The sequence below is a fragment of the Canis lupus genome, chromosome 38, assembly GCF_003254725.2.
Source record: "Canis lupus dingo isolate Sandy chromosome 38, ASM325472v2, whole genome shotgun sequence".
Classification (NCBI taxonomy): Eukaryota; Metazoa; Chordata; class Mammalia; order Carnivora; family Canidae; genus Canis; species Canis lupus.
Window position 1 is genome coordinate 20,192,222 of NC_064280.1, and position 24,832 is coordinate 20,217,053.

Sequence of the window (24,832 nt, forward strand, 5' to 3'; positions counted from 1 at the left end):
CACACATTCCACATTTTCATCTAAGTCACAGATTTAAAAACCATTGATAAAGACTTGGCTGGAGGATTGCAGAAAAAGTCAATTTTCGGAAACAAGCTACATCTGGATCAAAGAAATTCATGAGAGGGGGTCAGTGAAGAGTCGGACTCTTGCTTTTGGCTCTGGTGGTGACTTCTGGGTCATGGGATGGAGCCGCAGGTGGGGCTCTGAGCTCAGCATGGAGTCTCCTGGGGACTCTCTCCCTCTGCCCCTCCTGCTTGTGCTTGCTCCTGCTCTCTCTCTCAAATAAATAAACCTTTAAAGAAAAAAAGATTATCGGGACACCTGGGTGGCCCAGTGGTTGAGCGTCTGCCTTCAGCCCAGGGCATGACCCCGGGGTCCTGGGATCGAGTCCCACACTGGGCTCCCCGCAGGGAGCCTGCTTCTCCCTCTGCCTGTGTCTCTGCCTCTCTCTGTATCTCTCATGAATAAATAAATAAAATCTTTAAAAAAAAAAAAAAAGATCATTGTAAGAGAGAAAGAGTAGGTGTAAAATACCTTCATCATCATCATCATCATCACACATCCTTTTCTAACATGTCTTGCACACTATCAGAGCAGTCCTTACAAACACGAATGCATCATGTAACATCTTCACGAAAAAAATACTTCAATCACCCGACCCGCCACCTCGGTTTCAAATGTTTCTGTTGTTTTTTTTCTTTTTTCTTTTTTTTAAAGCATCCCAATATTTAATAAATCCATGAGTTTCCTGTGTCAAGTTAGTCTCCTCCCAGGCGTTCCCAATAACTCCCAGTGCTTCTTTCTTGAAATCATCCCCCATACCCAATTTCTACCTTTCTTTGATGGTAAACCTCAGTTCCAAGCACAGTACGAGCTCTCTAGGATATAAATGACCTGGTCACGTATGCACCGCGACCCCAGGACCGCCCAGCAAGTCAGCAGGTATCAACTGCTAAATCCTCCCTCCGGTTCCTCATTTATCTGCGACACCGAGAAGCTGAGCAGAGTGGACGCTGCCAGAACACCTGTTAGGATCGTACACGCTTCGCTTTGCTAAAACAAGCTGGTTTAGGAAATCCAAATTCCGGGAGGCAAAGGCTAAACAACAACAACAAAAAACCAAAAACCAAAAAACGTCCCCCCGTGCCCGCCCCCGCTCACTCACCGCGCCCGCCAGCCGCCCGCAGGACGCCGAGGAGCTGCGGGGCTGCCGGCACGCGAAGCCACAAGTCAAAAGTCAACAGACGCCAACCACCAACCGCTCGTCCCTTTTCAAACTTGCCGCCTCCCATCGGAAGCCCCGCCCACTTCCGCCCCGCCCACTTCCTGCGCGGCCGCCGCGCCGGGGGCCGAGGAGGCTCAAGAGACGCGACGCGGGAGGGGCTTGCGCTGCGAGAGAGGGCGCTGGGATGCGAGCGGAACCGTTTCTCGTGGCGTTGGCGTCCGGGCGGAACTGGATTCCGGGGGACGAGGGGGCGCTGAGGTCCGCCGGAAGCTCTGGGCTCTTCCTCCGTAACACCCCCCCCTCCCCCAGGAGCCGGACCGGCAGATGCTCCTGACCCCGCTGCTCCTCCAGCGCGGGGCTCTTCCTCCGTGACCCCCCGCCCCGGAGCTGGCCCGCAGGTGCTCCCGACCCCGCTGCTCCTCCAGCTCTGGGCTCTTCCTCCGTGACCCCCTCCCCCCCCCCCGGAGCTGGGCCCGCAGGTGCTCCTGACCCCGCTGCTCCTCCAGCTCTGGGCTCTTCCTCCGTGACCCCCTCCCCCCCCCCCGGAGCTGGGCCCGCAGGTGCTCCTGACCCCGCTGCTCCTCCAGCTCTGGGCTCTTCCTCCGTGACCCCCCCCCCCGGAGCTGGGCCCGCAGGTGCTCCTGACCCCGCTGCTCCTCCAGCTCTGGGCTCTTCCTCCGTGACCCCCTCCCCCCCCCGGAGCTGGGCCCGCAGGTGCTCCTGACCCCGCTGCTCCTCCAGCTCTGGGCTCTTCCTCCGTGACCCCCCCCCCCGGAGCTGGGCCTGCAGGTGCTCCTGACCCCGCTGCTCCTCCAGCTCTGGGCTCTTCCTCCGTGACCCCCCCACCCCCCCCGGAGCTGGGCCCGCAGGTGCTCCTGACCCCGCTGCTCCTCCAGCTCTGGGCTCTTCCTCCGTGACCCCCCCCCCCCCGGAGCTGGGCCCGCAGGTGCTCCCGACCCCGTTGCTCCTCCAGCTCTGGGCTCTTCCTCCGTGACCCCCCCACCCCCCCCGAGCTGGGCCTGCAGGTGCTCCTGACCCCGCTGCTCCTCCAGCTCTGGGCTCTTCCTCCGTGACCCCCCCACCCCCCCCGGAGCTGGGCCCGCAGGTGCTCCTGACCCCGCTGCTCCTCCAGCGCGGGGCTCTTACTCCGTGACCCCCCCCCCCCCGGAGCTGGACCTGCAGGTGCTCCCGACCCCGCTGCTCCTCCAGCTCTGGGCTCTTCCTCCGTGACCCCCCCCCCCGGAGCTGGGCCCGCAGGTGCTCCCGACCCCGCTGCTCCTCCAGCTCTGGGCTCTTCCTCCGTGACCCCCCCCCCGGAGCTGGGCCTGCAGGTTCTCCCGACCCCGCTGCTCCTCCAGCTCTGGGCTCTTCCTCCGTGACCCCCCCCCCCCCGGAGCTGGGCCTGCAGGTGCTCTCTACCCCGCTGCTCCTCCAGCTCTGGGCTCTTACTCCGTGCCCCCCCGCCCCCCCCAGGTAGCAGGTCCCTGCAGGTGCTCCCGACCCCGCTGGGCTCTCCGTACATGAGCGCAAGTCGGTCTCTTGCAGCGCAAGACCTGAGCGCGCTGGAGCCGGGGCGGAGCCATGAGGTCTGCAGGTTTGGGGCCCTGGAGCCCCCGCGGGCCTGCGCCTGGCAGCGGGGGAGCCGGAGCCGGACTGCGCGGAACACGGGGAGGACGTGATGCTAGAAAGGCTGTGTTGGAATCGACAGATTCTGGTGCTTTTCTGTGCCTATGGATATACAAGTCCGAACCCGCTTTTTTTTTTTTTTTCTTTGTTCCCTGATTCCATGTACTTAGGCAAAGCTCAAAGTCAGAACCTGGTAAAACTCAAAAGTAGGTCAGGAAAATAGAATCGTAAAAGATGTCAGAGAGTCAAGTGAAGAAAGGAGAGAGAGGGAAAAAAAGACCTTTCGTTGGTGCTTAAGCCAGGTGAACTACTTGCACAGGCTTCTCCTCCACTGGAGCACTTGTCCTTAGGGCCTGGAGGGGGATACCTGAGGGTGGAAGGCACAGCTCTGGGCTCAGCAGCTGGGCTCAGTCTCCCGCCTCCTGCCCATGTGGACCCCCCAAGCTGTGTGACCCCCTGACCTGCCTTCCAGCTCTTCCAGGGGGAGAGGCCGTCCTGAAGAGTGCACGAGCTTGTTCCCGCCGGCACCTGGCAGCCTTGAGCAGGCAGCACCAGCCGTTCTTTTGATTCTTATTACTTATTTTTGGTCCCTAGTAAAACCTCTTGGTGACTTCCTCCGCACCAGTGCCCAACAAATGTCTGAACTGTTGAGCGTCCAAGACAAGGAAAGCGTGACCTGTATGTGGCCCGAGAACTGAATGGACCCAACGTGGAGAAGAACAAGACAGCTCCGCGGTATAATGGTTGAACTGGGGGAATAAGGCAACTTGATAGTTGTGTTAGACTTAAAAGTATGAAAAAAAAAAAAAAAAAGCTAATGGGTATTTATTGAAATTATCTAAGTGCGAGTTTTTTTTTTTTTTTTTTAGATTTTATTTATTCATGAGAGACCCACAGAGAGAGAGAGAGGCAGAGACACAGGCCGAGGGAGAAGCAGGTTCCCTGCGCGATGTGGGGCTCGACCCCAGGACCCCGGGATCACAACCTGAGCCAAAGGCTGATGCTCAGCCATTGAGCCATCCAAGGGCCTCTCAACCTAGACTTTCTGGAGTTTTAATCATGCATAAAGACACTAACTACAGCAGAAAATTGAACCTAGGATCCTTCATGGCTGTGGCGTCGTGTCTTCCTGCACCTGTGTACCCTCACATGCTGAATACCTGCCCTTCTCTTTCATTTTCCCCATTAGTCCTCAGGCCATTGCCTCCCTTCCCAGCCTAGACTGCAGGGTTTATCAGCATCCACACTCCCTGCGTCCGATGCCTCTGACCCAGGAGCCTGTCAGAACTGTAACCCTGAATGCATCCCATAAATCCCCAGCTCGGTGCCCTGGAGGAAGCACTACACAAGGGCGTATGGTCTCCAGTGTCAGCTCACCAGATTCTTGACAATCCTTTAATTGGTCGTTCATCAGTTTCCGGTCTTACGGTGTTCAGTGCTTTCTTACAAACCACCCCTTCCCAGCCTCAACTCCTGTCTTTGTTAGAAGGTGCCCAATGTAGTCTGAAAGGTGTTTTTCAGACACATGCATCTGCAGTGTTTATGTCGGTTCCTGCTCATTTTAATTTCATGTTCCCTTTCTAGATTGTACTTTAGAGAAGGATGACAGACCTTTGAGTGGCATGATGGGGATGCTCAGGGAGACAAGCCTGCAGTTGGAACTTTACCTTTAATGCACGTGGTGCGCTGTGGCAGCTCATGCTTTGGGTTAAAATAAGCAAATGTCTTTTTAAAGTGAAGGGAAGGAAAAATAAGAGGAAATCAGCAAGGGAAACAACCACAGAAGACTCTAATTGTAGAAAACAAACAGGATCACTGGAGGGAAGGTGGGTTGGGGATGGGGGTAACTGGGTGATGGGCATGATGGAGGGCACGTGATGGAATGAGCCCTGGGTGTTCCATGCAACTGATGAGCCACCAAACTCTACCTCTGAAACTAAAAACATAAAATGCTAGATTCTGGATTGTTTCTGCTTTGTTTTTTGCAGATCAGTAAGGCCGAAAAGTTGATTCACTTGATCTGGGGTAATAGAAATAGGTGAAAATACTAAGATGGATTCTCCTCCCTACCTGCCATCAGTCACCCATTCACTGCAACAAAGATTCCCTACGGGCCACACATATTTCCAGCAGCCTTGTTTCCAGTTACCAGAAAATGCAAGCCATCCTACAACATGCATCTTAATGTCCTGCCTCCCCATTTCCCTCCCTGCCCCATGTACCTCCCTCTTACTTATCCCAGGAGATGGAATATACCCCCACTACGCTGTGGATCAGTACTTCTCCTTCTAGACCCCTCAGCTGCATTTGGTACCACTGATCAGATCCTCCTTGAAACCTAACTCCCTTTGCGTTGCTTCTTTTTTTTCTGCCTACTTCATACTTCTTAGCTGGCTCTTTCTCTCCCTGCCCTTTAAACAGTGTAGGTTCCAACATTTTATTATTATTATTATTATTATTATTATTATTATTATTTTATTATTATTTTATCTGTATTTTCTCCTTGGGAGTATCACCCACTCATTGTTTTAATCTATTTGCTCATGGAGCCTAAAACTGCTGTTCCAGACTTCTTTGAGGTTCAGACTTTTATTTCTATTGGTTCACAGTCTCCTTGAACCTTCCTGGGTGTAATCGGAAACCAGGCCCATAGTTGGAGGGCAGGGAGAGGTGGAAGAAAGAGGCCACTCCAGAGGGGTAGGTAGCAGGTTGACGAAGCAAAGGAACTTACGTACAAGGCTTGTTCTGCCTGCCAAACCTCGAAAGTTTACGCAGAATCCTGAATGGGGTCCAGTCACGTATGCAATCCAGATGGGTCTCAGCAGCACATCACTATCTCAAGGCTGTGTCCTTGGAGCAGCCTCTGGACCCAGGGGAGGTAAGCTGGACACACATTTCAAGGACAGGGGAGGGCATGATGAGCCTCCAGTTGCCGGTGTCCAGCTCACAGGTCAACCAGTGGTCATGTCCCTTTGGTGACTCCTACAATGATTTCCTGGCCTTCTAGATGGATCCACTTGGGAGGGCTCATGAGCCATTCCAACTTTAATTTGTCCCTTTCACTTCCACTATCTCAGTGCTGTCCCTAGCCTTACCACCGCTGCCCACACGCCCAAATTCATCTTGTAAGTAGCAGCCAGAGGGATCAGTCCCAAATGTAAACCCAAAAGTTTCACTTGTCTGCTTAGATTTCTTCAATCCATCTTTCTTATCACCTCCAAGATAAAGTCTAACTCCATAGCCTGGCGTGCTAGGAGGACCTCCATGGTCTTGTCACTGTTTATGCTTCCAAACTTATCTCCCATCACACCCACTCCCCGTTCATGAGGCAGTTTGAGATCTTATTTTTATTGACTATTTGGGCTATCCTGATTTCTTTGCCTGACTCTTACTTATCCTGGTTTTTCAGAGAGTCAAGAAGTTTTTACCTATTCCATAATCTGAATGAGTTGACTTTCCTCCTGGCTTTCTTGGCGATCATCTTTTCATTCAAAAAACTTTATTGAGCCTCTAATTTTGTGCCAGACACTGAACTAGATACTAGAAACATAATAGTGAACAAATGTATAAACCAATCTAACAATTGACCTGACATCTTATATTCTCATGGGGAAGGGAGGCAGGTCATAAAAATATTTTTTTTTTTTTTTTAGAAAATGCAGTTCAACCCAATTGGCTCCATACTTGAGAATATCTAGGAATTGGCCGGGTTAAAAGGGGAGGAGGAGAAGTGCTCAGATAGAGGTAACAACTCGTGGGAAGACCCACACATGAGAGTAGAGCACAGTCTAAGAACACAGATTCTAGACAGGGGGCTGAGGAGGTAAACAGGGACCAGATCATGAAGAATATTCTAGTCCTGTTAAGGAGTTCTTCCTAAAGGTAATAGAAAGCTTGAGGGGTTTTGACATGATAAGGTTTATATTTTAGATGATGGTTCTGGCTACCGTGAGAAAAATAGAATTCAAGAGTGGCAAGGAAACCAGTTCAAGAGGGAGGGAAACCAATTGGGACAACATTGTAATACAGAGAAAGGAAGATGGTGTCCTGCTCTGGGGTATTGACAATGTAATGGAAATAGATCCCTGAGGAATTTAGGATGTAGAAGTGATGGAACTTGATGAACTAGGACGGCAGAAGTAAGAGAAAGTAAGGATAGAGTCTCATAAACAGGTTTTTTTTTTAATTATAAATTTATTTTTTATTGGTGTTCAATTTGCCAACATACAGAATAACACCCAATGCTCATCCCGTCAAGTGTCCCCCTCAGTGCCTATCACCCACTCACCCCCACCCCCTGCCCTCCTCCCCTTCCACCAGCCCTAGTTCGTTTCCCAGAGTTAGGAGTCTTCATGTTCTGTCTCCTTTTCTGGTATTTCCTACCCATCTCTTCTCCCTTCCCTTCTATTCCCTTTCACTATTATTTATATTCCCCAAATAAAAGAGACCATAAGATGTTTGTCCTTCTCTGATTGACTTACTTCACTCAGCATAATACCCTCCAGTTCCATCCACATCAAAGCACATGGTGGGTATTCATCCTTTCTAATGGCTGAGGAATATTCCATTGTATACATAGACCACATCTTCTTCATCCATTCATCTTTCGATGGACACCGAGGCTCCTTCCACAGTTTGGCTATCGTGGCCATTGCTGCTATAAACATCGGGGTGCAGGTGTCCCGGCGTTTCATTGCATCTGTATCTTTGGGGTAAATCCCCAGCAGTGCAATTGCTGGGTCGTAGGGCAGGTCTATTTTTAACTCTTTGAGGAACCTCCACACAGTTTTCCAGAGGGGCTGCACCAGTTCACATTGCCACCAACAGTGTAAGAGGGTTCCCTTTTCTCCGCATCCTCTCCAACATTTAGGGTTTCCTGCCTTGTTAATTTTCCCCATCCTCACTGGTATGAAGTGGTATATCATTGTGGTTTTGATTTGTATTTCCCTGATGGCAAGTGATGCAGAGCATTTTCTCATGTGCGTGTTGGCCATGTCTATGTCTTCCTCTGTGAGATTTCTGTTTTTAGTGAAAATAGGAACTACCGTGTTTGCTTTCATCTATTCATAGCCGGGCACACGTCCTTAGATGTAGATGCTTGACGAATGTCTGTTTCATGAGAGTTTTCTGACTCAAGTGCCCAGATAAATGGGGTGTCATTCTCTGATTTATAGAGGGAAACTCATTTTGGGTGGTGAGCGATGGGTGAGTTTCAGACCCGTCAACCTCAAGATGCCTGCGGGAGATACACATGAAAATGTCCAGATACACGGCACTTGGAAGAGATCAGTGGGTTCTTTGCATACTTAAAAAAATTAAAGTTTATGTTATATTGAAATGACCTGTTTTATGTCTGTCGCAACTACTACACAGGGCTGGTTCTTAATGACTTGATTCCCGAGCACCTAACTCTGTGCCTGGCACAAACTGTGCACGCAGTTAATGTTTGTTGTTGTGATGAACTACTCCTTTTCAAACATGGTCCATCTAACAGAAATTAGTAATAGTAGTAGCCTCTGAGGAGGAAAGCAGGGGGTCAAAGTGAAAGATTTTCCTGGCATATACTTTGGTTCTTTATGCTTCCCCCTCCACGTGCTTCTATTTCTCAAGAAAAATAGGATGACCAAAAAAAGTGTTCCATTCAACTCTTTGAGCCTTAAACTGAGAACAGCACTGGGACTCTGGTCTGATCGGTATAAGGCAGGAGAGTAATGCTGCCTGAAATCATGACAGCATTTCTGACCACATCACATTGACTGACTCACAAATTTATTGGTTGTATCCTTGATGCCATTATTCCACACACTTAATATTATTAATAATATTCATTCATTTCTTAAAAATGATGGCTAACCATGAATAGCAAGGGGAGGTGAAATTATGAACACACGTTGTACATGAAGGGCATCAGACAAAAGCTTTGAAAAGCTTGTGCAAAAGGAGAGTCATAGTTTTATGCCTGCCTGACATTTCATAAGAGAAAACAAGGTGCCATCTAACAGCTATCGCTCGGCAGTATTACAGGTTACATCTGTGTGCAAAACCCCTTATCACAAGTTGGAATATCCTTTGCACATTTTAACGATGGTTAATTATGAATGAAAGGGTAAAAATGTATGGTGCCTTTATAGATTTTTGAATTACTATTTTAGTGTATAATTTTACGTAAAGGTTCAGGGCTATAGATCTACTGAAAATGCACTAATATCTAAAGAAAGCAGTAAGTTCTGGTAACATTTTTGTGTGCACGGCACGTTCACTGGGTGGCGTGGTTGCATTAACGTTAACCTTATGCCCTTTGAAAGTCAACAGAAATAGAGTGATAAACATCAAACACAATGTTCTAGGTGGAAAAAATTATATTCTAAGTTTATTAGCCCTAAAATACATGTTTAGAGTCCAGGCTTAAGAAGAAAAACAGCAGTGAAGTCAAAGTAGCCGCTGTCTACTTTGGTTACCTTTTAATCATTCCAGACCTATTGATCTACTTCATTCCTCAGCTGTTTACATCTTTGTGAGTAGATTTGGGATCTGAGCTATGCATTTGCAACAGCTTAAACATTATTTTTGTTCTGGACTTGCATGGAATTTTTAGTTTGAAACCATAAAATACATGTCCTTTGCTGATTTTTGATCACTTCTAAACCAGATCCAGGGGAGCAAACACATGATGTGTTATTTTTTTTTTTTTTAAGATTTAAAAAAAATGTCTTTATTCATGAGAGACACAGAATGAGAGGCAGAGGCACAGGCAGAGGGAGAAGCAGGCAGCAGCCCGATGTGGGACTCGATCCTGGGAATCCAGGATCACGCCCTGAGCTAAAGACAGACGCTCAACCACTGAGGCACCCAGGCACCCCCACATGGTGTGTTATACTCAAAGCTGTCTAGTAGCCTCTCCCCAACCTTTCACACCAACATCTTGTTTTAACATAGTTAATATAGAGCACCTTATGGATTTACAGCCCAAACTAATTGAACATTGTTAAAAATATTTGTCCAATGTGACTTTTTTTCCTAATGCAATTTTCATACCCTGGGTATTTCCAATGTTGGTATTTTAATATCCTATAATGTTTCCAGTTATTTCAAGGAAGTTCATGAGAGTCACAAGGAAAGACTGTTTCTCCTCTCAACAGTCTATTGCACTTCCCGTCACCAAATGGGTGGGTTTTTTCCCCACACTGACCAATTCTCCAAAGCCAGCTGGGTGTCCTACAATTCAGGTCAGTTCTGATACCCTCTACCAGGGGTTAGCATCAGATCCCACAAGTTAGGAACTCCGTGCACAAGACTGCGCAACTCCAGATACCAATCACCAGTCTAAGGTTGACATCTGTGCTTCTGACCTACAGCTATATGTTGGAGTTTCCATGACCCCTTGGTCAGGTTCAATAGTTTGCTAAAATGGCTCAAAGAATTTAGGAAAATATATTTACCAGTTTATTATATAATAAACGATATGAGAAGAGACACAGATGAACAGTCAGATGAGGAGACACACAGTGTGAGGTCTGGGAGGGTCCTGAGTTCAGGGGTGCCACCTCCTGAAATATAAATGTGTTCACCAGTCAGAAGCTCTCTGAACCCCGTCGTATTAGAATTAGGCTTCATCCCATAGGCATGATTGGTCATTAACTCCATCTCCATCCCCTCTCCCTGCCTTGAGAATGGGGGAGGGCCTGAAAAGTTCTAAGCTTCTAATCACAGCCTGGGTTTGGTTTTTTGTTTTGTTTTGTTTTGTTTTGTTTGTTTGTTTTTTGATGACCAGAGCCATCCTAAAGCCGTCCAGAGCCCACACAGAATCACCTCATTAGAACAAAACATACTCCTGTCACCCAAGAAATTCCAAGGAGTTCAGGAGTCCTGTGTCAGGAACTAGGGTCAAAACCCAAATATTAGAACAAAAGATGCCCCTAGGGTTCTTATCACTTAAGATATTACAAGGGCTTTAGAAGTTCTGTGCCAGGAACAGGGTGGGGCAGAGGATGCGGTGGAGAAGATATGGAGAAGAGGACAGAGACTATATATTTTGTTTATTATTTCAGTTTCCTTCTTCGTGAAATAGAGGCTTTTTCTAGATAGGTACTTTTTGCTCAAAAAAAAAAAAAGACAACAATTCTCATTTTTATTTCACAAATAATATTGTGAAGACTTTAGTAAGTTCCCCAACCATTTACCACTTTGCCAGTGTAGAATTCTAGATTTTATGTTGGAGAAAACAATTTCATTTCAGGGAAAGGAAGAAAGGATATACTAGAATTAATTTTTCCAGGATGAGGACATCTCTTTGGCTCAGGAAGGGGATGAGGTAAAGAGAGGTAGCAGGGACCGGGGAGGTGAGGGTGGGAAGACCACACCACAGGCAGTCTGGCCACAGAATCCAGTAGCTCTGCCCTGTTTTAGCCTTGACTCCTATAGGTGTTGCTCCCAAATGGGAGGTTGAGTGCTCTGGGTATATGAGTTTAGAAATTAAGAGATTAAGAAAAAAGGCGTTATGCTGCCGTAGCTAGTACCACAAACAGGGTGGCTTCAACAACAGAAATATGTTGTCTCACCCTATCTGGAGATCAGAAGCCCAAGATCAAGGTACTGGCCAGGTTGGTTCCTTCTGAGGCTATAAAGAAGAGTCTGGTCTGTGCCTCTGCCCAGCTCCTGGTGGGTTTGCTGGCAGTCTTGGGTTTTCCTTGGCTTGTAGATATACCACCCCGATGTCTGCCTTTATCTTCACATGACTTTTTTTTTTTTTTTTTTTTGCATGTGCCTCTGTGTCCAAATTTCCTGTTTTTTTTAGGGACACCAGTAATATAGGAATAAGGGCCACTTTAAGGACCTCATTGAACTTGTTGATGCCCCTAAAGACCCCATTTCCAAATAAGGTCACATTCTGAAGTCTTGTGGTTGTGGACTTCAAAATCCCTCTTTTGGAGAACACAATTTAACCCATAAAATATAGCACACAACATCAGGAACCCAAAGCTTTCCTGCGTAGCCTCTATAAATAGCCTGAGGGCTCCATCCAGGACAAATCTGCCAGCTCCCCTCCAAGCAGAATACAGTTAATACTTTTTAAAATTGAGTTCTAATTTCTTGTTATTTTTATGCTGCTAATGCCCTTTGAGTGCAACGTGTTCAAAACATGTGATTCATTTTATTTTTCTTAGAAACCGCGCTCTTAAAAAGCCCTGTCTGGATAACTTCAGAACAAACAAACAGAAAATTAATTGAACTGGTGACACTTTGCATCTCTTCTGTGGAGCAAAATCAGGTTTTATGCAACAGAACATGGAGGTTTGTCTTAATTTTCCCACGACTGCCAGTGACTGTGAATTCTAAACTCAGCACTTGGTGACCACATGGAGATAACATTGAAGGAAGCATAACCAAGTATCGGTTTAGAAACAACTTTAAAAGTTGTACCCAAGCTCCAAACTGCTGATGACATGCTGGTTTGCTAACAGTGGAAAAGTTTGCTTTTAGTTGTGTGGCCAGCTTTCCATGAGCCATGTTACAGAGCCCACATCAGTTCTGCAGGTGGTCCTAGACCAGCATCGGGGGGTGCTGCTTTGGTAACACAGCTTCAGAGCATCCCTCAGAGCTGACCAGCTGGGGACCAGTGACCCTACTTAAAAAAAGCTGCCTAAGAGGATGGTCGGTGGGGAGGGGGGGTATGCTGCAAGAGAATCCTGGGTAGAGATGGAGATGCCAGTGGGACAGCCTGTCTTCTCCTTGATCTGTAGAACCCACAGCCCACCATAGAGCTCCCCCTGGAAAACAGTATAGTGTTGCGGGGTGAGAATCCTTAGGAAAACTTGTCAAGGAATCCAGACGAAAAGCATGGTGGAAAGTGCCTATTTCTAGATATTATGAATACAGAAAGTACATCGGGGTAGACTGTTCCTGCAGGACTCAAGGACATCAAAGTGAATACTTGGGAAGAGAACCCACGATATGATAACTGAGGCTCCAAATGAAAGGATGCAGGGGTTGGGTCGGGGGCAGGATCTCTAGAGCAGCTCTGACAGCCACAGGACCAAGGGAGGGAGCCCTCACCCAAAAAAACATAGTGGTAGGGCTGAGGACAGTAGAAAACCTCTCCAAGAGACCAAGCGCTCCTTCCTTGTAGAGATCACCCCAGCAACAGGAGCCACCAGCAAAGGACAGAGCCCTTCCAAGCCAGGGGGATTCCAGAAATGCCAGATACCTTGGTCCAGGATGGGGATGGTTTTATAAGACGAACTCTGATTCTCTTGTCCCTTCTCCTTTCCTTTAACTTCAAAGAAAATGGGTCCAAGAAAGAAGGGAGAGGAATAGGGGTAGAGCTTCACCTTCTCCCCTCCTGTTTTGAACTGGCAAATCTTTGTTTGAATGATTCAAAGTGGCCGGAACGTTATGGAATCTGCCCAAGATCCCATTAAAGAAACAAAAGAGAGAGATTCAAAATAACGTAGTTGGAGGCAATACTTAGAAACAAAACAGTTTAAGATTTATATTGCTCAGCGGCGTAAACACTCCTGAACCAGTAATGATCCTATTCTTAGAAGGAATCTCCAGGCCTGACCGCTAGATGTAAATGAAGACAGCTTGTTAGAACATGAGACAAAAATAAGTCTTTTATGGCCGTTTTTAGTGTTGGAGCCTCAAATCATTAGAGTCACTCCTCTGGCTGCTATAGACCGAGGAATCCCGTTTCAATAAATCTATCAAAATATTTATTTAACAAATATATATTGACTGCCTATTATTAGATGGACATTGTGTTAGCTGTAGGCAGTACAAGTGCAAAGAAGGTATTGTCCCTGTCCTTGAAGAGGTCATTGTGTGTGTATATGTGTGCATACGTGTGTGTGCGGGCACACATGCGTTTATGAACAGCTAATTATACCTCAACCAGAGAAGAAGGATGGCAGAGGGTTGATAGAAATGTGGTGATAATCCCCAGGAGGAAGCAGTTAATCTCCAGGGGAAATCAATAGTCTTCACACAAAGTATGACATTTGAGCTGGTTCTTGGAGGAGGAGCGTATTCGGCCCACTAAATCCATGTCAGCATTTAACAGGGTGCTCAGATTAGCTTGTCAGGTTGTTTTTCCATCTGGCAGTTAGAGGTGAGCAGGGAGGCTCAGCAGGGAGGCGGAGGCCCATCAAGGATAGAAGCCTGGTGGGCAGGGATGAGACAGGGAGGAGATGCTGCCAGAGTGGGAGGCGGGGAGCCAAAACTGGGGCCTCCATCACTTTACTGAGGTCCATCCCAGGGCTATTAGGGGTCTTTTTTATAACTGTATTCCATTTAGTAGGCAAGTTTGGGCCAGTGACCAAATACGCAGGATGGTCCCTGATTCTTAAGACTTGACAATTTGAAATAACGTGTGAATGTGTAGAGAGACATGAAGATCAGTAAAACAGGGGCCAAAACAGTTGCAAAGGGAAGCCACCAAATGAGCCCCTGAGCACATACAGAAATGAGGTTCAAGTTCTCTCCATCCTTCCAGCTCTCTGAAGCTTTGGTAATCTATTTTATATTTTTAAATTTTCCGGTTTCCGTGACGTGTACACTAGAACAGCAGCTACTTGCGTGATTTGGAGCAAGTCTCGGAGAGATCCCATTTTTAAAAATAATCCTAAAACTAGAAGGTCGAGCTAAATTACCATCGTGATCCTTTCCAAAGCTGTCCATAATTTATGAGTACTTGAGGTTAGTTCAATAAATGCTAAGGATACCACAGTCAGACTCCGAGCACTTGGATGAAATCCATTCATTTAAAAACGATGTGGGGAGTATCTAGTAGAAAGATTGCCAGGTAAAATTGCAGGATACCTACATAAATATGAATTTCAGAGAAGAAAAGAGGACTTTTTAAAAATATGAGTATGTTCCACGTAATATTTTACATATTCAAATATTATACTTACAAAGTATACTTGATTTGAAATTTAAATTTAACTAGATGTCCTATTTAAATATATAGTTTTTCTAAATCTAACATCCTTACCATGAAAAGCTCGGCTCGGTGGAAAACGGTGAATCGGGTATAGATCTTGCCCCGGCGCTAAAGATTGAAATAAGACTCAAATATAAATAATCATATTACAATGTGACAAGTGATAAGCATATGCAAAATATACAGAGAGAAGGCTACGAAGGTTCACAAAAGGGAGAAATTGGTTCCAGAAGCAATTTCCAGAAGTAAGAGAAGCCACTGAGGAGGGCTATGCAAAATGGCAGGGGTGAAGCTTGTGAATGTGGAAGAAGGGCCTTCCTGGGAGAGTTGGTGGCTCTAGAAAAGTCTTAGAGGTGGGAAAGCACAGAATAAGAGAAGATGATAGTCACATGGTGCATCTGTGTCCTGCATGCTTGCAGAGAAATCATGGCAGAAGGGACTGGAAAGGTTGGCTTGGGCCATACCACAGGAGCCTGGCCAGAGGTAGGAAGAAATCTGGAAATCTGGAAATCTGAAGAGGCTAAGGGGTTGTACTTGGTGCTTGTGGTTTTCGATCTAGGGCAACACCAGACACCAAGAGAAGGGAGAGTATGAAGGATCATCCCCAACCCATTACCTCCAAGAAAACATGGCCCCTTGGTGTCATCTCTGTTCACAAAAGAAAAAATCTTTTTTTTTTAATAAATTTATTTTTATTGGTGTTCAATCTGCCAACATACAGAATAACACCCAGTGCTCATCCCATCAAGTGCCCCTCTCAGTGCCCGTCACCCATTCACCCCCACCCCCCGCCCTCCTCCCCTTCTACCACCCCTAGTTCGTTTCCCAGAGTTAGGAGTCTTCAACGCGGATGGAACTGGAGAGTATTATGCTGAGTGAAATAAGTCAATCGGAGAAGGACAAACATTATATGGTCTCATTCATTTGGGGAATATAAATAATAGTGAAAGGGAATAGAACGGAAGGGAGAGGAAATGGGTAGGAAATATCAGAAAGGGAGACAGAACATGAAAAAAATCTATCTTAACAAATGTAAGTGGAGAAGAAATGTGGTAAAATGGGAAAAAACACAATCTTTGGTGTGAAAACATTGGGAGTTCAAATTCACATTTCCCCTCTGTATGATTTCCTGTCTCCGAAGCATGGTTTCCTTTTCTATAAATGGGACTAACAAGGCTCTTAATATGCCTGCAGGTTATGAGTAGGTACCAACAGATACCTGGAACCCAGGAGGAGCCCACTAAACACTAACTGCTGAGCGAGCTAGGATTTCACTTACTACTTACTCCCCTCTGCCCTTAAGTGTCTTTAGTTTAATAGGTGAAGATGCTACCAGCAAATAGGAAGCTTCCTTTCAAAATATTCATTTTTTTCTCTTTACAAAGAAATATATTTTAAAAAATAAAAACAACATATCCACTTGAACTGAAACAAAGGAAAAGAAAAAAAGAAAAAAAACAAGAGGCCAATATTTGAATATCTGGAGCAGATATTTGCTCTGAATGCTCTCAACACCAAAGGAAAGCTAGATTTCTGTCCCAAGTGAACTATCATATAGTTTGGACAGGTGTCCTGGGAAGAGCTTGAGGGTCTTTAGGTAGTTGTTAAATGAAAGCAAGCATTTCTATTTAATTATCGAAGGCCTGGCCAGACGGTGTGAAAAGTTATAGCTCTGCTGGTGAACCAGGGAGTCTCAGGGATGCTCTGTGCTCAGTGGGATAACAGACCCTAGCGCTCATGGCCTGTGAAAGCCAGAGAGAAGGGGGAATGGGGCAGGAATGGCAGAGTTTATCCCTCATAAAGACTCATTTTGGATAATTCTTGTTTCCTTTTGTCCCCTAGATGCCTATCTCAGTTGTTTACATAAGATGGACCACAGAGATGGATGGATTAATTTATATTAATTAATTTTAATTAATTAATTTCATTAATTCTGAGAAAAGCACCTAGAGCAGCAAAGTTGAAATAGCCACCATAGCTGAAACTGCATTTACAGATAATGCATCCCCATTTCAGTATTTTTCTTTTAAGAATGAATTGTCGCTGGTAGCTACCTTTATTCATATCTTTTCTCCTCAACCTCATTCCTATCCCCGTTGCTGAGCAAATCCAGAATAGATTTGCAGCGGAAGAAAAACTACCCATTCCTTTGTCTTTCCCGCCAGGCCCACAGTTGGCTTCAAGCTCATGGAGCTCATCCCTATGCACAGCGCAGCGTGAGCTGCATCTTAGGTTTATTCTCATCCTTGGTATTTGGGGTCAATAAACTCGGTTAGTGCACAGCTGTGACACAGGAGGATTCCTACGGGCTTTAAGCAAATGTACGTGATTTTATCAGTCCCAGAAGACTGGCCCTTGAGTGATTTGCTTGGGTAACATTCTTGGCAGTGCTTCTTTTTTTGTTTTTAATAATGTTCAGGGTTCATGTTTGTGAGACTCTCAAATTTATTTCCAATTAGATCAAGGTGACCTTCCCCTCCTCTGAGCTGTGTCTCCCATGAGACTCATGAATCCTGCTGAGGTCTCTCATAGCTGCCATTGGTTACTGTGAGAGCACCTAAGGCTTAAAATAACTGACGTTTATAGGACCACACACTAAGGCAGGACAGAAAGGCCACTTATCTCACACAACGTTTGTATCAAATTATTTGGGTTAGTGCTTAAAACCCGGGTAGGGCTTGAGCATTGAGAGACATTTTTTAATTCAAGGTGGAGGAGCTGAAGGGAGCTAAATCACAGAGCATAGAATTAGGGTCAACCACATTCAGGATGAAGAATCTTGGGTTCAATATCTGGGGACATTGAGAATAGGCGGCTTCAGAACTTAGCTCTCATTTGTCTGGATGACTACCACATATAAGCCATCATTCTCTGATTCAGGCAAGGGCGAGGTGGGGGTGACAAGACCATTGGCCTCCATCCCTTCTGTTTGCCAAGCCTGGATCCCCACAGGCCTCATTAATGTCAGTCACGTTTTGGGAATGAGCTATGGGAGTGATCCCTTCCTTCCTACTCATCTTTCTGCCTCTTGAGAAGAGGGACAGTTCTACTGCTTACTTTGAAAAATGTGAAATCTAAACACGATAAATGTAAACGTTGGATGACACCAGTATTGGATGCTATCAAGTTGAAAGGGTGATGTAAGGGGCACCTGGATGTCTCAGTTGGTTAAGTGTCTGCCTTTAGCTCAGGTCATGATCCCAGGGTCCTGGGATCGAGCCCTATATCCGACTCCCTGCTCTCCCTCTCCCTCTGCCCCTCCCCCTGCTCTCTCTCTCTCTCTCCCTCTCATAAATAAATAAATAAATAAATAAATAAATAAATAAAATCTTTTAAAAAATGATTTTGTGAAACGCAGTGCTTGAATTTCAGAACTGACATAAGGGAAACACACAACAGGCCATCCTGTCAATTTTATGTTTCTATTCCAGAAATGTGAGTGTTTTTTTTACAGGGAAGTATGATTTTTCTTCCCCTGCTAGAAGCCACAAGGCAAGTAATGATCTACTTAACCTGCATAATAGAAATCATACGAGTAATTTGAAATTTAACCAGTTGTTAAATACATATTTGTATGTATATACTTGTCCTATCACTCCAAATGAAGCAATATGTGTGTACAACATACAGTTCATATTTTTATGTCCTGTTTCCCCTTCATTCCTTGCATTGGGATATTATTAGTGCTCAATAAATATTTGTCAAATTAATCATAAATGAGATGAAAGAAATAAAAAGTCTCATCTACAAATCTTTTTTAAAGATTTTATTTATTTCAGAAAGAGAAAGAGAGCACAAGTGGGTGAGGGGCAGGGGGATAACCCAGGGAGAAGTGGACTCCCAGCAGAGCACAGGGCCTGACATGGGGCTTGTTTGAACCCAGGACCCTGAAATCATGACCTGAGCCAAAGGCAAACTGCACTTAACCGATTGAGCCACCCAGGTGCCCCAGCCCATCTATAAATCTGTAATGGTAAGCAACAGTGGCAGTGTTCTTCTTTCAGAAAAATAAAACACCAGCTCTAAGCAAAATCAATCTTGGAGATGCTCCTTAATGACTTGGCAATCAATAGCTCCCAGCTCAAAAACTAAATTAAGATAAAATAAAGCATTACCTTTATTGTTACAAATGCCATCAGAATCATTCATTCATCATAAATTCAGTTATGATGAAATTGTTTTTTTTTTACAAAACTATTGGGAACTATTTCCTTTTGCTCCTTGTTCTCAAGTATACATGTAGAAAGATGGAGTTCTTCTTTCTCCTTCATTCCTTTGTTCTGCTCTGCCCATTTCTGCGGAAAGGGAGAACAGATTAAAAAGAAAAAGATTGAGAGTTGGTGGGTATAATATCAAGTACAGTCAATTATTGTCAAGAGAAAGACCTTTCATTTTGTCTTGGGTAACTACTATGTTCTGAGGAATTTAAGAACCCAAAAGTCTGCTCTTGGATTCACAGTCTCAATGTGATGTCATTCACCAAGAATGGAGACAAGATATTTGCATTAAACCTTGATGCCTTGAGAGTTTCTAAAATGGGTTCAGGCATGTGGAGGTGGGCAGGAAAGGAAGAAAAAAAAAAAAAAAGGGTAGGAAGACCAGAGGGAGCGAGAAAGCAACTTGGCTGTTTCCATCTGGAAAGAAAAGAAGTATAGTCTGGTCATGAATGTTGAGATTCTCTGGAATCAAATGGCTGAAGTTGAATCTGTCACCTGGTTAAATGAGGAAGACAATAGCCCTGACTTCACAGACTTCTTTTAAGAATGAGAGGAGTTAGTCCATGTAAATTGCTTAGACCAGTGGCTGACAAGTAATCGTTTCATAAATGTTAGCCATCAATATCTGAGTTTGTCTCTGCTGAAATTGGTGGGGGCTTTGAGGGGGAAAATATGCAAGTGTTTTGGCCTCTTCTCGGACGACATACGTCTGTTGAATCAGCTCACAAAAATTTTGGTTATAGGATCCTGAGTGACAATCCATTTCATTTGGGTTCCAAATTCCCTACATAGCACAGTAATGCCTTTGGTTTTCCAGCTACCAGAAGACCATCACTATCTCTGCTGATTCTCTAATTCTTGAGGAAAGAGCTCAGGCTCCCCACTTTTTTTTTTTCCAAACCTACATGATTTGTTTCTGGAGCTAAGGGAACAGATTATTTTCTTATTTTTAGTTTTCAGTCATATTTTTGGCATAAAATTGTGTGCTTTCTTTTTTTATTCGAAGCACTATGAAAGGAAATGCTCACAATATGCTATTAAATCTTGTTTAAAGGCTGGACAAAACTCTATGTGCACAGGTTAACCCCGATAGTTTGCTGTAGTTGCCTCCAGAGGTAAGCTGATGGATGACTTTTGTGTACCTTCTTTATGATTCTTGCATATTTTCTAAATTACTTTAATATGCTGGGATTCCTTTGAATAATGATAACATTATTTAAAATGTTTGTGTTCTCTCCAAAATATTATGTGAAACAAAGGAAAATTATCCAGACTAGATTTAAATGGAGAAACAAAGCCAAGAAGTACCCATATTCTCCCAGTTTATAACCAGGTTTTTTTGCTGCTGACCCAAGATAAAATGGTAAAAATAAATGATACCAATATGTTTCAAAGGTTGCTTCATCAGAATAATGTGGCTGATAGAACCCAAACCCAAATGGTATTTTCTCTGTCCTTAATACTACTTAGTCCATATTACAATCTATATATCAGTCCCACAAATAATATGGTTACTCTACATTAGCTTTATTGACAATTCCAGGTTTTTTAGGACAAAAAAGGAAGGAGGAAGTAGAAAAGATTTTGTCCAACCCTCAGTGCTGTATAACATCAAAATCATTTCTATTTGGGTTTAAAAAGTAATTGTGTTGGCATATCTATGCCTTGTATCTTGGAAATTCACAGCCCATTAAAATAAATAATGAAGCTACACTAGAGACTTGACATGAGGTAGGAGTTTTTTTGGTTCAAATGAGGACCCTATTTTTTTTTTTAATGGCCTGATTTATCTTTCTCAAAATGCATGCCCTGGTGGTATCTGCAGCACTGGGATCTGTATGCTTTCAAAAGAAATCTTTTGATTCATTTGGTTAAGTCAGTAAAATCCATGGAGTGAGAGAACAACAGAGTTTGACTCAACTCTAATATTATTTGATTTACTAAATTCCTGTGGTTGCCACCTGAAACATAATTTAGTACTAAGCCCAAAGAATTCTATTCAAGTGATACATCTTATTATAACAGCCGTGTTTAGGACTGCGTTTAACTGTAGGTAAAAAATTTCAAACTGAAAAATAAATAAATAAAAATTTTAAAAAATTAAAAAATTTCAAACTGGACCAATCTCACATAATATCCTTTATTTAATGAAGATGTAAAAGAAAAATTGAGAGGTATGCTTTTTCTGATATTTAAAGGGCTTATCTTTTTCTCTTCTAGCTACAGAAGCCAAGAAGTCTGAGGTCTTTAAGAGCTTTATGTATTTCTCTCTGTAAGACCTGCAAGTGTGTCTTCTGCCCAAGATACTTAAATATGGATTTTTTTTTTGCCATGAGAGAGATGAATATAATACGACTATGGTATTTATTACAGAAGAATCGATACACCTCCACTGGTAACAAATAAAGGCAACATTAGATTATCCTAAAGAGACATCTTTATAAATACATTGAGATGGCTTAGTAAACAATGAAGAAATTTTGCACAATAGCTCTGGCAAGAACTATACAGGAGGATATAACAGTCAAATGTGGTTTGTGAGATTAAATATGAAATGGGGTACAGTTGCACTGAGCCAGAAGGTAATAGAATTATATAATCAGAATTTTAGATCAGAAAAGGACCTAAGACAACAACTAACCCAACCCTAGTAGTTGAAAGTATGAAAAACAATGTTCAGAAAGATGGACTTTTCTAAGGTCAGGGTCAATATCACAATTAAGTTTAATGCAACATAATTATATTAAGCACATACTATGTATGCATAAGGCATGTAGAAGCCCAGAGCACAAAGGTTTTTCTGAAAGATTTTTAAAAATACGACAAAGCCTCCCTTTGATCTGATTATCCACTATCTGATTTGGAGAGCCATGCATTTCCTAGATTTAAAAATTGATCGTGGTGTCGTAAGTACCATAGTAGATGTATACAGATTGCATGGCTTGGAGTTTCTGAAAAGCCTTTTTGAACAAGATAACACCTGATTTAGCCAAGCCAAGAATGGTAGGAAGGGCAATCCAGGGAAATGCAACTATAGGAAGAAAGGCATGGAGGTATCTTGCCCAGAACTAATGAGAAGAACAATGTGGGGGCAGAAGGCTGGTGAGAGCTTTTTGAGGTAGGGATGCGTCTTGCAGGGAGACCTTGACCGACACTGGGGCTTTTTCCTCTTAAATAAAAATATGGAGCATTCGAAGGGTTTTAAGCCTGGGAATAGTATGAATTCGAATTTACTCCATCTTCTAGCTCTAGTGTGGAGGAAAGGTGACCCATTAGGAAGGGATTAGAGCAGCCCAGGCCAGATGGGACTGAGCCACTACCTAGAGCAGTGACCAAACTGGAATATACAACATAAAAATGCCGGAGAGGGGCATGTCCAAAAAATATAAGGAGGTAGGAATTCATTCCTTTTTAGTTATTTAATTGTTTCCAGATTTATTGAGGAGAAATGACAAAGTTGTATATATTGAAAGTGTGTGACATGACAGTCTGACTACAAATGTTTCTCAAAATGATTACCACAATCAAGGTCATTACCACATCCATCAGCTCACATAGTTTTTTATTGTTGTGGTAAAAAGGCCTAGATCTACTCTCAGCGAATATCAAGTATACAACACTGTATTATTAGCTGTAGTCACCATGTTGCACATTAGACTTTTAAACTTATCTATCTTACAACTGAAAATTTGTCCCCCTTGACCTACATCCACCCATTTCCCCGTCCCCCACCCCAAGTCCCTGGCACTCACATCCTGCTCTCTGTTTCTATAAAGTTCTGTGATATGCTACAGTATGGATGGGTCTTGAAAATTCTATGCTAAGAAAGAAGACATAAGACATAAAAGGCCACATATTATATGATTGTGTTTATATCAAATGTCCAGAATAGGGAAATCCATGGAAAGTAGACTCCATTGTTGAAAGACGCTGAGGGGAGGGGGAAGTAGGAAATGACTGCCAATGGGTACGGAAGGTTTTCTTTTTTTTTTTTTTTTTTTTTTTTTGTGTGTGTGTGTGTGTGATGTAAATGTTCTGGAATTTGATCATGGTGACTGATATGCAACTTTGTCAATAGACCAAAACCTGCCACACTATGCAGTTTAAAATGGTGAACTTTGTGGAAAGTTAGTTACATTTAAATAAAGCTATTATTAAGAAGAAAACCTTTTTTTTTTTTTTTTTTTTTTTTTTGCTAGGCATCTGGGTGGCTCAGTCAATTGAACATCTGACTCTTGATTTCAGCTCAGGTCATGATCTTGTGATCATGGGATCAAGCCTGGCATTGGACACTGCACTGGGCTCCTCACTGAGTGTGGAACCTGCTTAAGATTCTCTCTCTCCCCCTCTGCCTCTTCTCCTCGTCCCCTTTGCTCTAGTGCACACTCTCTCTCTCTTAAAAAAAAAGAAAAAGAAAAAGAAAAAGAAGAAAATCATTTAAAAATAAAATATGAGGTAGAATTGCCAGGGATAAGATTATGTTTGCTTTCAGATTTCTGATTGGTGTGACTGCATAGATGGGATGATGCCCAAGTACGGGCACAGAAGACATTTGTGTTTGAAATAAAAAATGAATTAAGTTTTGAGCACGGTGAGTTGGAGATGCCTGTGGGACACCCAAGTTGATATGTCCGAAAAGATGTGAGTCCACAGTTCAGCATTGAGTCACACTGGGGTAGTTAATGTGAGAGTCGTCACCCTATTGGTCTTAGTCAAAATGACGCATGTGGGTGAGAAAACTAAAGAGTAAATAACCAAGACTATTGATTGAAAACCTAGAAAACACATATAAACACAGCTGTCAAGAAATGCATGGAGAAGAAAAAAGGAGAGTCAAGAGAGTGTTGTCATAGATGCTAAATGAGAGAGCTGAAACTCAAGAAGAATGTGGTGACACAATGTCAACTGCAGCAGGCAGTGAGGTCTAGAAAAATAAGGCTTGAAAAGCAGTAAGGGATTTGGGTCATGTCTGGTAATCTTTGCCAACCATGGTGTTGGATGTATTGCACAACATCACAACCAAACAGCTAATGTGACTCCCAGTTCAGGGCTTTTCCCCCTCTAGAACTCCAAGACACAACTTTAAACTCTCAATCTCTCTCATCTCCACTTTCTCCCAAGCACTCAAAATCCACGTGCAGGTTACTATAATGTGTGTTTTGTTTAAATGCAGTAGAGAACTGTGGACTGTAACTTCAGGGCTTTTGGTTTGGTCAGTCCTTTATTAGATCTAAATTTATAGGCTCTACTGCGTCTGATACTAGAAAAAAAAGTGAAAATGTATTAGTTAGGGTCAGAGACGGGCTTCTGGAAACAGTGGGCTTTTAAATTTATCTAGTTTCTAAAGGAAACATTTCATCCAGTTTTTGGCTTTATGGTTTAGAAGACGCTCAATTATCAGGATGATCAGAAAGGATTAAAAGTAGGTACAGGTTTGGCACCTCAAGTTACAATGATAGGCTAGAAGTTTCTCTTCAAGAAATCCATTGGGAATCCATTGGGTAAGTTTTTAGAATAAAACTTATACCTCAATAAAGCTATTTTTAAGAAAAGTCTTAAAAAATCCGAAGGAAGGGCAAAGAGCAAGGTCTCTGGTCAGGTCTGGTTTTGTATATTTAGACAAAGACCGAGTTGCACAATGATTATTTTTTTTTCTCATCGTCTGACTTGATTAACTCTGCTTTCGGTAGTAAAAGTTTGTGGGAAATTTAAATGCTTAATTCCCTGGAGGACTTTTGACTTTTCTGTTATCCTCAGAGGAAAAACATCCAAATAACAGATGCATGAATTTCATTAATGATGAAAACGGTAGAATTTTTA

The 24,832-nt window shown here is 43.7% G+C and overlaps 1 protein-coding gene and 1 long non-coding RNA gene across 13 annotated transcripts in view; one reads left to right on the forward strand and one right to left on the reverse strand.

Moving 5' to 3' along the window:
• NUF2 (NUF2 component of NDC80 kinetochore complex) overlaps positions 1-1,313 on the reverse strand; it is a 28,308-nt gene extending 26,995 nt beyond the window's left edge. Inside the window, exon 1 of the mRNA XM_025420897.3 lies at positions 1,169-1,313. The gene's annotated coding sequence lies outside the window, so the exon portion shown is untranslated. The remainder of the gene's footprint in view (positions 1-1,168) is intronic.
• A 194-nt stretch (positions 1,314-1,507) lies between these two features.
• LOC112643065 (uncharacterized) lies at positions 1,508-7,309 on the forward strand. Of its 12 annotated transcripts, none has more exons than XR_007409072.1 (5): positions 1,875-1,942; positions 2,411-2,485; positions 3,025-3,156; positions 3,449-3,589; positions 3,724-7,309. It is a non-coding gene; the product is annotated as an uncharacterized LOC112643065 (long non-coding RNA). The 12 variants fall into 12 exon arrangements; XR_007409069.1 differs by lacking the exon at positions 1,875-1,942 and adding an exon at positions 2,081-2,174; XR_003125572.3 differs by lacking the exons at positions 1,875-1,942; positions 2,411-2,485 and adding an exon at positions 1,508-1,626.
• Positions 7,310-24,832: the final 17,523 nt, after the last annotated feature.